Source organism: Macaca thibetana, chromosome 11, assembly GCF_024542745.1.
Source record: "Macaca thibetana thibetana isolate TM-01 chromosome 11, ASM2454274v1, whole genome shotgun sequence".
Lineage (NCBI taxonomy): Eukaryota > Metazoa > Chordata > Mammalia > Primates > Cercopithecidae > Macaca > Macaca thibetana.
In genome coordinates this window covers 90,202,313-90,218,011 of record NC_065588.1, presented here as the reverse complement: position 1 = coordinate 90,218,011, position 15,699 = coordinate 90,202,313, and the positions used below count along the sequence as shown (strand labels likewise).

General features: G+C 43.4%; 1 protein-coding gene and 1 long non-coding RNA gene across 4 annotated transcripts in view; one reads left to right on the top strand and one right to left on the bottom strand.

Moving 5' to 3' along the window:
- Positions 1-5,151: 5,151 nt before the first annotated feature.
- On the bottom strand, positions 5,152-11,147 carry LOC126930321 (uncharacterized). 3 transcript variants are annotated; one of them, XR_007717571.1, is made up of 4 exons: positions 10,140-11,147; positions 9,233-9,336; positions 7,773-7,877; positions 5,152-6,897 (listed from the first exon to the last, which is right to left on the bottom strand). It is a non-coding gene; the product is annotated as an uncharacterized LOC126930321 (long non-coding RNA). The 3 variants fall into 3 exon arrangements; XR_007717570.1 differs by having other exon boundaries at positions 9,233-10,245; positions 11,064-11,147; XR_007717569.1 differs by having other exon boundaries at positions 9,233-11,147.
- UBE2N (ubiquitin conjugating enzyme E2 N) overlaps positions 8,469-15,699 on the top strand; it is a 443,559-nt gene continuing 436,328 nt past the window's right edge. Inside the window, exon 1 of the mRNA XM_050747212.1 lies at positions 8,469-8,472. The gene's annotated coding sequence lies outside the window, so the exon portion shown is untranslated. The remainder of the gene's footprint in view (positions 8,473-15,699) is intronic.

Here is a 15,699-nt window from a genome sequence, read left to right as displayed (position 1 = left end):
AGTTTTGGCACTGCTATGTATTTTAGCCAAATGACCTTGGCTGAGTTAGTTAGCTTCCTTGAGCATCAGTTTCTGGCCTGTAAAGTAAAGGAAAAAAAGCTAAAACTCTGAATCTCAAAATGGCTCCTGGCTCCTAAGATTGTCAGAGGATTAAATGACACAATGTACTTGAAATCCCCTTCCATGTGCCAGGAGCCATTTTGAAGTATAATAAATGCTTCATCATTGCTGCTTCCTTTCTTTTGTCTCCCCTTCCCTGCCTCTCTGTGCTCACTGCACATGAGTGTGTTGTTCCTGCAGAATGAGTTCATTGAGACAGAACAGAATTTAGTTAATTGGACATGTTCTAGCATTGCCCTAAATAAATACAGTCAGCCCTCTACATCCGTGGGTTCCACATCCCCAGATTCAACCGACTGTGAATCAAAAATATTCTGAAAAAAAAAAAACAAAACCCACAATACAACAATAACAATAATACAAAGAAAAAACAAGACAGTATAACAACTGTTTACATAGCATACATTGTATTAGGTATTGTAAGTAACCTACAGACGATTTAAAGTATACAGGAGGATAGCCTGGCATGGTAACTCACATAATTCCAGCACTTTGAGAGGCCCAGATGGGAGGACTGCTTGAGTTCAAGACCAGCCTGGGCAACACAGTCATGTCTATAAAAAATGTTTAAAAATCAGCCAGGCATGGTGGCATGCGCCTGTAGTCCTAGCTACTAGGGAGGCCAAGGCAGAAGGATCCCCTGAGCCAAGGAGGTTGAGACTACAGTGACCTGGGAACACTCCACTATACTCTAGCTTGGGCATCAGAGTGAGATCCTGTCTCAAAATAAATAAATAAAGTATACAAGAGGATGTGGTAGGTTATATGGCAATACTACATCATTTTATACAAGGGAATTGAGCATCCATGGGTTTTGCTTTCTGCAGAGGCCTTGGAATGAGTCTGCTGTGGATACCAAGGGAGGACTGCACCAGTAGCAGTTCCTGTGCAGCCTGTAACTAGGTGGGGGGTGGGGAAGCGGGGAAGGTGATACATGGGGCATCACCCTAAGCTATCTGTTATGAAAAGCTTTTCTGTGCTAACCATAGAAGACCTCTTCACTGGAACTTGGGACGTTTTGCTTTAGCATCTACTGCTACTCCAGGGAACAGCTGAGTACCAAGGATGTGAGCGTTGGAACACTATAGTCCAGGATTTGTTGATTCACTCTTTCAGCAAACATTGCAAACCTGAGTACAAGCCAGGCACCACTCATTCATTTCTTTATTCATCATCAAATATTTCTATAACATTTATTCTGTGCCTGACACTGTTCTAAGCACTCAACAAATATACTGTCAATGCCTCCTTATAATGGTGTTATGAAGTTGGTTCTATGATCATGTGTGTTTCAGAGGTAGGGACAGAGAAGCACAGAGAAGTTATGTAACTTGCATAAGCAACGTGTAAGATTTTTTGACTCAGTGACAGTAGTGTTTACAGTTCTCCATCACTTGCCCTGTACTGAGGGGTACGCATACGTTTTTGTGTTTATGCTTTCCTTCATTCACTGAGACCTTCGTTAATCATGACTTCATGTGCCAGACACTGCATTGGGAAAGAAGGGGACACAAGACACAGGTGGGCCCTCAGAGAGCTACATTTCAAGGAGGCAAAAGCCAAGTGACCCTCACTTTTATCCTTGACTTTGGAAGCAACAAAGAGAATTGACTCAGGTCAAGAATGCTGTCATTGTCATTGGGATAGGCTACTTTAAATAAAATAAATGATGTTATGGGGCAGTAAACATGTGGCCTTTGCCCTTATATGGCTCATGCTAAGGAGTCTATGTGGTGTACATGTGCAGACCTTCCTGGTTCAGAAGAGAAAATCTGTGTGAGGCTAATGTTCCCATCAAAATCCAACAGGAGGCTGGGCACAGTGGCTCATGCCTGTAATCCCAGCACTTCAGGAGGCCGAGGATGGAGGATCGCTTAAGGCCAGGAGTTCAAGATCAGCCTAAGCAGCATAGTGAAATCTCATCTCTACAAAAAATATAAAAATTAGCCAGGCACGGTGACACACATCTGTAATCCTTGCCACTTGGGAGGTGAGGTGGGAGGATAGCTTGAGCCTGGGACTTCGAGGCTGTAGTAAGCTATGACTGTGCCTGCCTGGGGAACAAAGCAAGACCTTGTCTCTATATAAAAATAAATAAATACATAAATAAAATCTAACTGGGTATGTGGCCATAGCTCCAGTGTTTCCCGACTTCACATGTGTATCATTAATTAAGAATAGTTTGTATTAGGTGTTAGGTATTTATTTTTATGTGTACTGTAAAATATATAAATAACATCGACCCATCATTTCAAGTATACTGCTATTTGGAATAAAAACAAAAAAATTTAAGTGAATTAATTCAAAGAAAAATATTAAACTAATAATGGCACAGGTGGTACTGTAGATATTGAAAATTAGCAAAGTGGTACTCATGAAGCATACGGCAGAGCTTATTGGGGGTGTTACTGGTATTTCGGGTGGGGCAACTCTTCATTCTGTAGTATTATCCTAAGCCCCTGCCTATCACATGGCAGTAATGCTACCCCGAACCCTGGCTAATGCGTGGTGACAGCTTCACATGCACACACACACACAAATGCCTCCACACATTTTCAAAGGCCACAAAGTACAGGCCTGGGGGGGTTTGGTATCCCCTCTGACTGGGAACTATTGCTAAACGGAAGCTAAAGACTTGTCAGATGCCTCACTGGGAAAACAAACAAGCTATGTTCGGGTATTTTTGAAGTAGAATGAAGGGAAGATAAAACTCAAGTTCAATTACCAAGTGGCTCAGTGGGGGGAGGCACCACAGTGAGCAAATGAGAACTGAAATGAGAAGACAGCAAAGGGATGAGAAGTCCTGGCAAATGTGGGGACAGACCGCAGAGGCCTGGGGCTATAGACAGAGCTTTCCTGGTTTGAAGTTGCTGTTACAGGGCAAGACCAGTTCCTTCCTGCTTGTCTTACAGGTGCCACTTGGCATCTGACAACGACCAGAGACAATACCCACTGCCTGCTGAGGAACAGGCAATACAACCACTGCTTGAACAGAAATGCAGTATGATACCAAGCCAGGGGATATTTTGCAAGGATATAAGTCATATGATGAAAAATGTAACCGATTTACTAATCATTCAAGAAGGAAAAGAAGGTTCCAGAAAACAATGGGTCTCTTTCCATATGCCCCATAATATGCCACTAACAGTGAACATGAATTGTGGGGGCAGGATAATAAATCAATGTTTTTTGCGTACCACCCAAGATACTGTTCATAACCTTTTAAAAATCTTCGTTATTACTGGCTCCCTTGACCCACTAGTTTTCCCATTACACCCCAAGGTTGAGTGTTCTCTACCTCAATGTGTCTGTGGGACAAATCTTTCCAAAGATGTTAATAGGTGGTGTCATGGAAGAGAAGTTTTCAATGCCAAATACATTTGGGAAATACTGCACACTTCTGATGTGGAGATTCACAGTTCACACTGGCAGTTTAAAAGTGTTGAGATTTCTTCTGTTCCCTTGGTAGTCTAAAGGGTGAAATCCAAACTCTTGGCCTGGTTTTAAAAATTAGCTGACTTACCCCACCTTACTTAACAGATGTAATTTTCATGAGAGGCAGACTCACAACAACAGTTCCTCCTCCTAGGCATCTTATCCATCTTCACTCCTGGGCCCTCTCTCATCTTCCCCTCCCCTAGCACACCTTTCCCAGGCTTTCCACTTAGTCCGTACTGCTGTCAAGCTCCAGCTCAAGATTCATCTCCTTAACTCCCATTCCCTAGAGCGAACTTTCTCTCTACTGTGAAACTGCACCTACACAAGGTGGTGTCATGTCATTCTGATTACTTCAATGTTGCCTTGGAATTATCCTCGGGGTGTATGATAAAGGTAGTTTGTAAGCAGCTTTGCCTATTTTCAACTTCTCATGGGAGCCTATTATTGCAGCATGGGCTGTGTACAAAAAAACAATGCTGGAAACATTTCCTGGTGGACGTGCTGACGGCTAGCTTTGTTCCTTTGTAAGACCACTTAGATTCTCTGTGGAGAAGGAAAGCGATTTAATGGACTCACAGTTCCACATGGCTGAGGAGGCCTCACAAAGGCACAGTGGAAGGCAAAGGAGAAACACAGGCTCTCTTACATGGTGGCAGGTATGGGGGAAACCGACCCCATGAGTCAAGGATGTCCACCTGGCCCTGCCCTTGACACCCGGGGATTATTACAATTCAAGGTGAGGTTTGGGTGGGAACACAGCCAAACCATATCACCCTGTCTTTAAAAAAGAGAGAAAAGAAAATATATTCAGAACCTGACCACTGCTCACCACCTCAATGCACAAGCTATGTTCCCCTGGAAGCTGAGTCTGAGATGGAGCTGAGTGGGCAGGGAGTTTATTACGGGGTACTCTTGGGATCAATGCCTGTAAGAAAGGGAGAAGTTGGGCTGTGAGGAAGCCCAAGGAAGCACAAGGAAGGTCTGAGCGGACTCCTTGGGGAGCTCTGAACTGGGATGGCCCTTAGGAGTTGTCCTGAGTGGAGGTACAGGGCCAGGCCTTTGTAGCCCTCATTAACAAGCCTCCAGGCAGGGGAAGTGTCACTGGGCAAGGCAGCTGTCTTTAGCAGAGGCGATTCTTGAAGAGGGCTGACAGCCAAAAGCCATTAGCTGGAGCTTCCCGGCTGCTGGAGGAATAAATGCTTAATTCCCAAATGAGACCTAAGCAGCCTCCACCACACTTCACCATGGCCATCTTGATCCGAGCTCCCATCTTCTCAAGAGCAGTGCAACAGCTCCTCACTGGTCTGACTGCTTCAATCCTCTTATCACATAAGCTAGGGTAATCCTCTGAAAATATGTTAGGTGATGTTCCGTCTCTGCTCAAAGTCATCATGTCAGTACCTTCCTGCTTCAACCTGAGTAACATCCAAAGTCATCACAGTTGTCTGTACGACTCTACAGCCTCTGCTCCCTCAGCTGTCGACCCTCAGCCACTACCCTTCCCCTCTTTATAACGGCACCCGAGAGACTCTGAACTCCTTGCTGTTCTTTGAAAATCTTGGCAAGTTCAGTTAAAAGACAAATTTACGCATATTAAAATTTCGTGAGTTTATTTGAGCTTTGAATGATTCAGGAATCCGGCAGCACCAGACCACAGGCAGCTCAGCGCAGCGCTCACAGGGGGAGGAGGGCAGGGGCCTTTTATAAGGTGATCATGGAAGCAAGACAAAGAAAATATTTGATTGGTTAAAGCAGAAAGTCCCTGGTGAGAGGTCAGTTTCTCATTGGTAAAGTCCGTAGTTAGAAGTTAGCTGGCAGTTTCTGATTGGTTACGCTTGTTTCATTTTACTGTTTACGTTGAGTTGGTTTTCCATTTGCTTAGGAAGGAACCCAGGGTGCTGAAGGTGGCTCAGCTAAATGGCCTCCCGATTAATTATTTGAACAGTTCCCATCTCAGGGTTTTCCCATTTTACTGTTCCCTCTGCCCGAAATGTTCTTTCAGGCGTCAGCACTGCTCCCTCGCTCGGGTTTTTACTCCTGTCACCTTCTTGTGGGGGTCTTCTCTGGCTAACCTGTTGGAAACAGTACTGCTCCTTCCCATGGCTCTCCCTGCGCTTTGCTGCATTCTCTTTCTCCATAGCAAGGGGCTCAAGGGGAGAAATTACGGACTGTCACATTGACTGCTATATCCCCACCACCTATATTCATGCCTGGCAATGGCAGGTGCTCAAAAAGTACATTTTGAATGAATTTCTATAAGTTACAGAAAAAGGTTCCATGATTGGTCCAAATTGAAAATTGGTCCATGATTCTCTAGGAAAGTAAGAGGAGCTGTGTTTCCCTTCCTGTTGTTTAGCTTTGGTCAGACAGGCCATTTGTTTTTCCTTACTCAAATTAAATAAGGAGTTAGCTTAAGTATCTCTTATAGAACAAGCAAACAGTTAAGATATCAGAATTCTGATATTATCTCATACCTAAACCTTATAAAAACTTTTTTTCTTTTTTTTTTTTCAAATTTGCTTTGACCTCTTAAAAGAATTTTGACACTGTTAAACTTTCTGTAAGGCTTTTGTTCCCTAAAAGCAGTGATGCTTAAGAAATCCCCTACTGGGCCAAATACAGTGGCTCTTGTCTGTAACACCAGTACTATGGGAGGCCAAGGCAGGAGGATGACTTGAGCCCAGGAGCTTGAGATCAGCCTAGGCAACACAGGTAGACCCCATCTCCACAACAACAACAACAAAATTAGCTTGTCGTGGTGGTGCACCTGTTGTTCTGTAGTGTCAGCTACTTGAGAGGCTGAGATAGATCACTTGTGCCCAGGAGGCTGAGGTTGCATGCAGTGAGCCATGATTACACCACTGCACTCCAGCTGGGGAGACAGAGCGAGACCCTGTCTCTTAAAGAAAAAAAAAAAAAAAAGAGAGAGAGAGAGAAAGAAATCTCCTACCCTTTTATGTTTCAAAAGAAACAACCATCCCCACAAAGGACAACCCAGCCCTGGAATATTCTGTGATAAGACCCACCTTCATCCTTCCCCAAGGCTTCCATGAGGAATCATGGGAGACCAGGACCCCTTCCTTTCCTTTGAGTTATTCTTCATTAATAAATGTTCTCCCTATTGCAACGGCATGAATAAAATCATATCCTTAATTGTCCAGTGCATTTTGTGTTTCACAGTTTGATGCCAACACTTGGATATAACTGGACCTCACCTTCCAATTCCCAGTTACTTCACACAGGTAAGGAGGCCTTAGGTCATCTCTAAGTTGTTCAGTGGGAGGGAGCAGAAAATTGGTGATTCCTTTCCTCCCCATCATAAGGATCATGGCCAACACCCTATAACAAAAGACAGGTTAACCGGAAAAAAAATAACAAGTGTATTTGATCATAGTTTTTTGTTTTTTTTTGAGACGGAGTCTCGCGCTGTCGCCCAGGCTGGAGTGCAGTGGCCGGATCTCAGCTCACTGCAAGCTCCGCCTCCCGGGTTCACGTCATTCTCCTCCCTGAGCCCCCCGAGTACCTGGGACTACAGGCGCCCGTCACCTCGCCCGGCTAGTTTTTTGTATTTTTTTTTTTTAGTAGAGACGGGGTTTCACCGTGTTAGCCAGGATGGTCTCGATCTCCTGACCTCGTGATCCGCCCGCCTCGGCCTCCCAAAGTGCTGGGATTACAGGCTTCAGCCACCGCGCCCGGCCCTTTTTTATATTTTTAATAGACACGGGGTTTCACCATGTCAGCCAGGATGGTCTCGATTTCCTGACCTCGTGATCCACCCGCCTCGGCCTCCCAAAGTGCTGGGATTACAGGCGTGAGCCAACGCGCCCGGCCAGTTTTTTTTTAAAACAATTTCATTTTAAAAAATGAAAGCACTTACACTGACCCTAAAAATATAAATATAGCAAAAATATAAATATAGTAACTGGGTGTGTAAAACACTCATTTGCACACACAATCAGGCATTTATGGAAGCATATGCCCCATTGTGCATGTAAAGACAGGTTTCATTTGCACTTTATTGCTTCAAACAATGAACAGCTTCTTTGATCATAGTTTTACATGACAGTTGAGCCTTCAGAATGAAGACCCAGAGATACAGGAGAAGCTATCTAATTTTATGCTTAGGTTTGATGAAGCAGGGACGGTCATGTGGAAATGTGATTGGACAAAAAAGGGTATGATCTAATGGAAATAGATTGCGTGGGGAAACCTACCAAGGCCTGGCTGTTCAGCTTCTTCTTGGCCTCTCCGTGCAGCATTCCTTCCTCCCAGGTATGGGGTAGGACCCCTCTGGGATGGGGGTCTTAGTTTCTTTATGGCTAAGTGTTACACAGAAGAATGGTGGAAGGTTAGAATAATATTTCTAGGTTTTATGGCTGGCTTTGGGGAAAAGGAGTTCTTGTTTCTACGACCCATCTTGGGGAAGAGGGATCACAGTTTCTATGGTTTATCTCAGGGGAGAATGAGGGGTGAGAGACAGGGCGGGGGGCGCAGAAGAAGGTCAGAAAGAGACTTTGCTTCTGAGGCTACTTTGGAGGCTTTCATTTTGGGGTATTGTTTTCTGAGTCCCAACAGTGGCAATGATGTTCATTTTCAACAAAAGGGAGGACTGACAATGTGGAACTTAATCTAAGTCTTATACTCTAAAAAGTAGAGATGTTAAGAAATCTTCTGCCCTTTTGGGTTGTAGGAACTGGCTAATTGCCAAGGGCCATGCAGGTTTTGCATATTCTGAAGTAAGACCCACCTCCATCCTTCCTCATGCTCCCTTAAGACTCTCTTTGTCTCCATAAAAGCCAGGCTCATTCCTTTTCTTTGAGGTATTTCTTATTAACGAATGTCCCCCTATTGCAATAGCCTGAATAAAAATCATATCCTAATTTACTGGTGTATTTTGTCTTTCATAAGGGGGGGATTTGTGTTGGGAGGGTTTATTTATAGCCTTAAAGCGTCTGTTGGAAAATCAGCAGCTGACAATAGTGAGTGACAAAAGAACTCTTGACAATAGATAACAGACAGCCAAAGGGTCTGCTCCCTTAGCAGAAAGCCAGCATGAAGCTCAGTTTCAGAGCAGGGAATAATTATTACTTCCAGAGGCTGACAGAAACTTGACTCAAGCAGATGGTTGGACAAAAATATATTGTTGGAAGAAATTTCCCAGCATAAAAAGTAAATGTCACTCTATATAATTTGCCCATGAAATCAACTATCTCCAATGTGCTAGCCACAAAAGACTCAGTCCTTCCCTGTCTGGGGGCTCTGGTTATAAAGAGATGGGGTGGAGGCAGAAGTCCCTGGAAGATGGAGACTGTCATACATCACATGTCTACAAGCTCTTGCTCCCCTTCTTGCCATATGATCTCTGAACAGGGCAGCTCCCCTCTGCCTTCTTCCATCACAAGTGGAAGTAGCCCAAGGCTTTCATCAGATGCCCAGTCTTTAGTCAGCAGATTCGTGAGCCAAATAAACCCTTTGTAAATTACCCAGTCTCAGGTATTCCTACCTGAGGTATTCCTACCTATTCCTCAGGTAGCAACACTAAATGGACTAAGATAAACCACTACCTACTATTTATATTCAAAGAAATATTCCCTAGACAGACACTGTCATTCTTGGGCAGGGCACATACCAGGACCACCAAATTCATCAGCAGTCTATAACTGGGCTTACTTACAGCATTTGTAGTTATTTGTTGTCCTTGGATTAGCAACGAGCTGATGAGTCGTGAAGACATTGATATTGGCCAAGCCCTCACAAAATTGATTCATCTTCTAGAAGCTGACAAGTAGGAGGTTATATGTCACCAAAAGAAAGACTAGTAACTACTTGATCAAATCCAACCCATTTTATATTTCCTCCAAATATTCTCCATTAAGAATGTAATTTGACATAAAAAACAGGCCTGCTTAGAGATAGAATATGAAAATGAAATGGAAATATATGAGTATTGCAAGATGTTGGGTTTGTTTTTACTTTTTAAGTGCTCAAACCTGGATTTCATAACCTATGCTTTGAATTAGCAATAGCTATCAGAATTATTGCCATATATTTTGCATAAGTTTAACAGACAAGGCTTAATTGGCTCACTGAACTGTGTCTTTGTGAGACTTTAATTTTCCTGTAAGAACAGTAAATGCCAACAAGATAGACATCCCTGTTCTTCTAAGCTTTGTTTATAGTTCTAGGAAGTAAACAGGCAGTTATTATATTAAAAAAAATTCCCTGTATGCCAGCAACATCTAATTTTAATATGTAGGAGTTTTAGAGGAAAAGGGATAGGGATGTCATAAAAAAGAACCCCAAAATATGCCTAATACCTAGAACTTGAAGTCTGATCTTGATTCCCCTGTGGATTAACAAACCACATGTTTCTCAATGTCACTGTCATCTTGATGTATAGGATATTTGCCACTTAGTTTCTAAAATGCTCTGAGATCACATTTTGGAGGCATATTTATCTTGCATACCCATGGCAAGGAGAGCCATTTGTCAAACTGGATGTAAAATTAAATGGGATTCTGCTGCCCATACACATTAATGCCTCCCAAAGAGACCAGCGTGCTAACTTGGGCAAGACTTACAAAAGCTCAGTTGAAGTATTATCTCTTCTGTGGCCAACTTAATTGCTCCCTCTGTGCTGGCCATGGTTGCTGGTGGTTATAGCTGTCTCCCCAATAGGCTGAGATCCTGAGGGCAGAGACTATGTCTTATTCATCTTTGTATCTCTGGTAACTTGCATAGTGTTTTGTAATCAGCAAGAATTTGCTCAAAGACTGTAAATACTCATTTAAGGGTAGCCAACTGTTAGATCTGAATCCACCCCAACACTGAGTATGCTCTAAAGTGTGCCACAGTTCATAGCCACTTATCTTTAGAGTCCTGATAAAGATACTGAGGGACTATGCAGTTTCTATTTCTATACCACAAACATCTGCAGGAGGTGATTCTACTAGCCTCACACTTCTCAGAGCCCTGGAAGGGTAAAGATTAGAAAAACTGGGCCGGGTGCAGTGGCTCACGTCTGTAATCCCAGCTGGGAGGCTGAGGTGGGCGGATCATGAGGTCAAGAGATCGAGACTATCCTGGCCAATATGGTGAAACCCCATCTCTACCAAAAATGCAAAAATTAGCTGGGCATGGTGGCATACACCTATAGTCAGGCTGAGGCAGGAGAATCGCTTGAGATTGCAGTGAGCCAAAATCACGCCACAGCACTCCAGCCTGGCGACAGAGCAAGACTCTGTCTCAAAAAAGAAAAAAAAAAAAAAGAAAAAGAAAAAGAAAAACTCTGATAGCCAAAAGAATTCAACTCAGTGGTTTAACAAAACATCTCTTCCAGGCACTGTTCTAAGTATGTTATACCTTTCATCTCATGGAATCTTCACTGTGACCATAGGTGGGTACTGTTATTGTTTGCATTTTACATGTGGGGAAACTGGCACCCAAAGGTGGAGTAACTTGCCCAAGTGATAGAGGCTTAGATAGAGCATTATTACTTCTCATACCTCTCGCTTCCCAAGAAGCCAGGCAAATGAATCATTTCTCCTCTGCATTCCCATAGACTCGATACTCAGGCACAGGCTTGATTGCATGTTCTGTCTCATTGGTCAAACAGTGAGTTCCTGGAGAAGAGGAACTGTGTATTTATTAGTAACCTTTTCACCTCCCTGCTTAGCAGAGTGACTGGCATGTAGTAGCCTCTGCTTGAGTGTTTGCTGAATAACTGAATGAGGGGAGGCTCTATCCAAAGCTACCACACCTGGAGAACTCCCCAGAGAAAGGGATGAAGACAGACTCATCCTACTGCCTCAGGACTCTGTGTGTGTGTGTGTGTGTGTGTGTGTGTGTGTGTGTGTACATCCAACAGCAACTTTCACAGTGGGCCACCAAAGCCTAGTGGAACTAACTGGCATTTAAACCAGATACCCTATGTTTTCTAGAGCAAAGGTAGTCAAATTTTTTTGGTTTTTTTAAGACAGAGTTTTGCTCTGTCTCCCAGACTCAAGTGCAGTGGTGCGATCTTGGCTCACTGCAACCTCCGCCTCCTGTGTTCAAGCAGTTCTCCTGCCTCAGCCTCCCAAGTAGCTGAAATTACAGGTGCTGGCCATCACGGCTGGTTAATTTTTGTATTTTTAGTAGAGACAGGGTTTCACAATATTTCCCAGGCTGGTCTTGAACTCCTGGAGCTCAAGTGATCCGCCCCCCTCGGCCTTCCAAAGTGCTGGGATTATAGGCATGGACCACCACATCCATCCCTAAAGTTTTTAAAAAGTGTTAAAAAGTCAAAAGTTTTTAAAAGTGTTATTCATACTTTAAGCCCAGCAATTCCACTTCTAGGAGATTATGCTAAGCATCATCATGGCTATATGTCTATATGTTTATGGTCTAGAGGCCATCAACATAAACATATGTGTGGCTGAGCAGGTGGAAGGAGCTGGGTAAAGGATATGGATACTGTGGGGTGGGCGATGGAAAGGACCGTGGCATGCTAGAAAAGGCTTGCCTGTTATTGTGATTCAAGGACAGAGTTCCAGAGTAGCCAAAGGTTGTTTTTCAATAGGGCCCCAAAATCTCAGTTTAGAAATATTGGCTGTGGTGGATTGCAAAAAAATCGACCCAAATTATTCCCCTCCTCTCTCCATGCCTTTCGGTAGAGCCCTCCCACACCGACTCTGAGCTGGCACATGACTGGCTTTGGCCAGAGATGTCAGCAAAAGGCATGCAAACAGAGGCTTGAAAGGTGTTTCCACACAGGGGCTTGCCTTCTTGCTGCCCCGGGAACCCCCGCCACTACTACCATGTAAAGAAGGCAGGGTAACCTGACAGATAAAAGGGTGTGACCTAGACACATGTGACCCATTGCCCCAGGAAATAGCCTGCGACTTTCCAGACACATGAGTGAGGCCACCCTAGAGCATCCTTCCTCAGCCACCCACCAGCTCACCACAGATGCACGAGACAGCCCAGCAGAAATCAGCTGAGCGGCCCAGATTGGAAGAGCAAGACGAGCCAGCTCACAGAATTGTGGGCTAAATTCTAAGCCAATACATTTGTTGTTTGAAGCCATTACATCTTGGGGGTGGTCTGCTATATAAAAAAGCTAATTGAGAACAAAATTAAAATATGTTTGGCGCTAAACAAAGCAGGGATCGAATTCATTGTAACGTCTGATGAATTTAAAGATTTAACCACAAATGCTCCCTTCCTTGCATCACTTTATAATAATGAAAAAGCAAAACCGACCTAAAGATCCATGCCGGGAAGTGGTTAAGACATGATGACCTAACCGCATACTGGAAAGGTATGCATTGCTGAAAATGATGGCAGAGAATAGTGGCTACACATAGACTACCAACCCTTCATAAGTGTGCCATCAAATTTTGATCAACAGGTAAAATTTCATTGCCCTCCCGGAACACGTACTCTTGTGGAAATGGAACACGAAGCTGATTGGATCATCAGGTAGTGTAGAGGCCATCTTGCTGTAAGGAAGAGAGAAAATCTCAGAATAAAGCCCAGACTGTGCTAAACTTTGCTTTTTGAGGATAGAAGAGTGCACAGAGGGGAGCCGTAAACAGCTCTACTCAAATAGTGGAACGTGGTTCCAAATGGGGATGGAGCAAAAAGTAGGACAATGGTTTTGAGAGTGAAAGACATTGCTATACTTGTAGTCATCTTTTTAGTAGCTAAGTGTATTTTTATCTCTTCAAACATGCCACCAAAAATTATAGGACTTGAAAGTGTGTGGTGAACACAAAGGATGTTGAAATCATTGGCATAGAGAAATAATAACACAGAAAGACAGTTTGATGTTATATAAAAGATGCCACTTGTAAAGCAGCAGGTACGATATAATCCCATTCTTGTTATAAAATCGAAAACTTAATTTAGTTAATTTTAAGCCATGAATATAACCATTTGGAGTATGGCATTGAGGAATATTTAAATTTTAATTACACATTTTAGTCTCTCTAAATAGTCCTCACATTGACAAAAAAATGTGTATTATCATTTGGAAAATAAAACACTTTTTATAAGGAAATGCAGAGAAAAGCCTATTCTTTTTATAAAAAGAATATGCAGGCAGAGAAAACTAATTGGAGGACAGGGATGAAAATTGGGATGTACAGTGCTTAGATGGGAGTAGGAGTAATTCTTATTTTTCTTCATCTTGTTTTTTTTCCAACTGCCATAATAAACATGTATTTTATGTTGAGAAAATTTAATAAAAGTTATAGTTTTAAAAACATTAAGGGCCACACTCACGCATAGAAAAGGCTTACCTGTTATTGTGATTCAAGGACGGGGATCCATAGTAGCCAAAGGTTGTTTTTCAATAGGGCCCAGAAATCTCAGTTTAGAAATATTGGCTGTCATGGATTGCAAAAGATGGATCCAAATATGCGCGCGAGCACACACACACACACACACACACACACACACACACACACACACACACGCACACTGCAACCCAACCCAAAGTGCTGCAATACTGTATATTAATATACTTTTTGTCAGTGCCTGCAAATGCTCTTGCCACCTCGCTGCATTCATTCAGTTTTCTTGGGGGTAAACAAGAAATTTCTCTGAAATTGTAGAATCTTCTCCCATACAAAACACAGGAAATCCCTGCAGGCTCATCACCTCCCCAGTTCTGTTAGGAGGCAGGCAGCTGCCATGTAGCATTATTCGTCGTGGCCAGAGGTAGACCAAGATAGGGATTCAGCTGCTCTGCTCTTCCACTCTGCAAACCTTCTGCAAGCACCTGAGCAGGCCCAAGGAGGGGCTGCTGCCATTTGGTGGTGAAGACACTCTGCTTGTTACAGGCAACAAGTCAGAGGTCTCTAAGGGCCCCCTCGGCCCTGTCTGTCTGGCCCATCATGGGCTTGTTCTTCACTAACTGTCTCTCACTGCTGACAGAGCCCACAAGTGTCTTTATGCGTGACAGATTCCTTGCAAATGGTGAATGGTGGAAAGATGACCCAGCTAATCATCAGACCTGCTAATGCCATCTAGTCAGATGCAGCAGAGCCCAGCTCTACTCACTCATCCATGAATGTGACTCTGAGCTGTGAGAACAAAAGCCAGAGCAACTCTCTATTAGGAAACCCGGGGGAAGACAGCAATGTAACAAGTCTCAGGTTCAAAATGACAAGCGATTCACTGAAGATGCCACAGCAGTATAGTCTATCACTGGGTGCAGTGAGACGGCCAAAACTATGAGAATTTTACAAGATAATGAATTATTGGCTGGGCTACAAAATGGAAAATTCGAACTGATAAGGCCAGTAGACTATCCTTTTGAACCGAATTCATTGAAAGAATAAACTGTGGCATAGCAGCTCTTTTTTAGTAACAGGAATATGGTTACAAGATGCCTGAAAGGATATTATCCACATACTATTGTCATCTTTTTAAGCACCCGCTTTGCGTTCAACTCTACCATTCTATAAACTTATTCTTGGAATGGAAATAAAACACATGATTTTTTTCCTCCCTTTTGAAAAATCCTGAGTTATGTTAGAATTAGGAAACAGATTCCATAATTATTAATAAGGATAGATCACAGATTGGCTCCATTGTAAAGTTTATAAAATCAAATCCCATTTTAAAGCTTAGTAAGAAATGTGGCAATAGTAGCTCCTCCCACAGTGCCCTCAGCTTTCAGCCACTATTCAGTTTTGCCTGTGGTCTAACTATACCTTCAGCCACAGTGGCGGCAAATTAACAGCTACCATTTCCTGAAAGCTGACAGTGAACCGCATCTGGATGTGCTCTTGGCGGACATTATTGCTTTAATCATCACAAAGACCTCAGAGGTGAGTACAGTCATTTCCCCATTCTCCCAATGGGAAACTGAGGCATAGAGAGGGTAACTTGTCCAAGGCCATACAGCTAGTAGGCGGGGAGCAGGAGTCAAGCTTCTTCAGTGAGCATGCAAGAGAGAAGGGGAGAATTCCTGTGGAGCAGTTGGAAAGGACTCAGGAGCTGGTGCCCAAGCTCATTCACCCTGGGCCAATCGCTCAATCTCTCTACAGAAGGAGTTGAACAACCTTGGCCACTGCCCACTCAGGATGGCTGAGAGGTCCAAATGAGATCACATACAGGAAAGGCCACGAAAACAGTAAAGCATTCTATAAG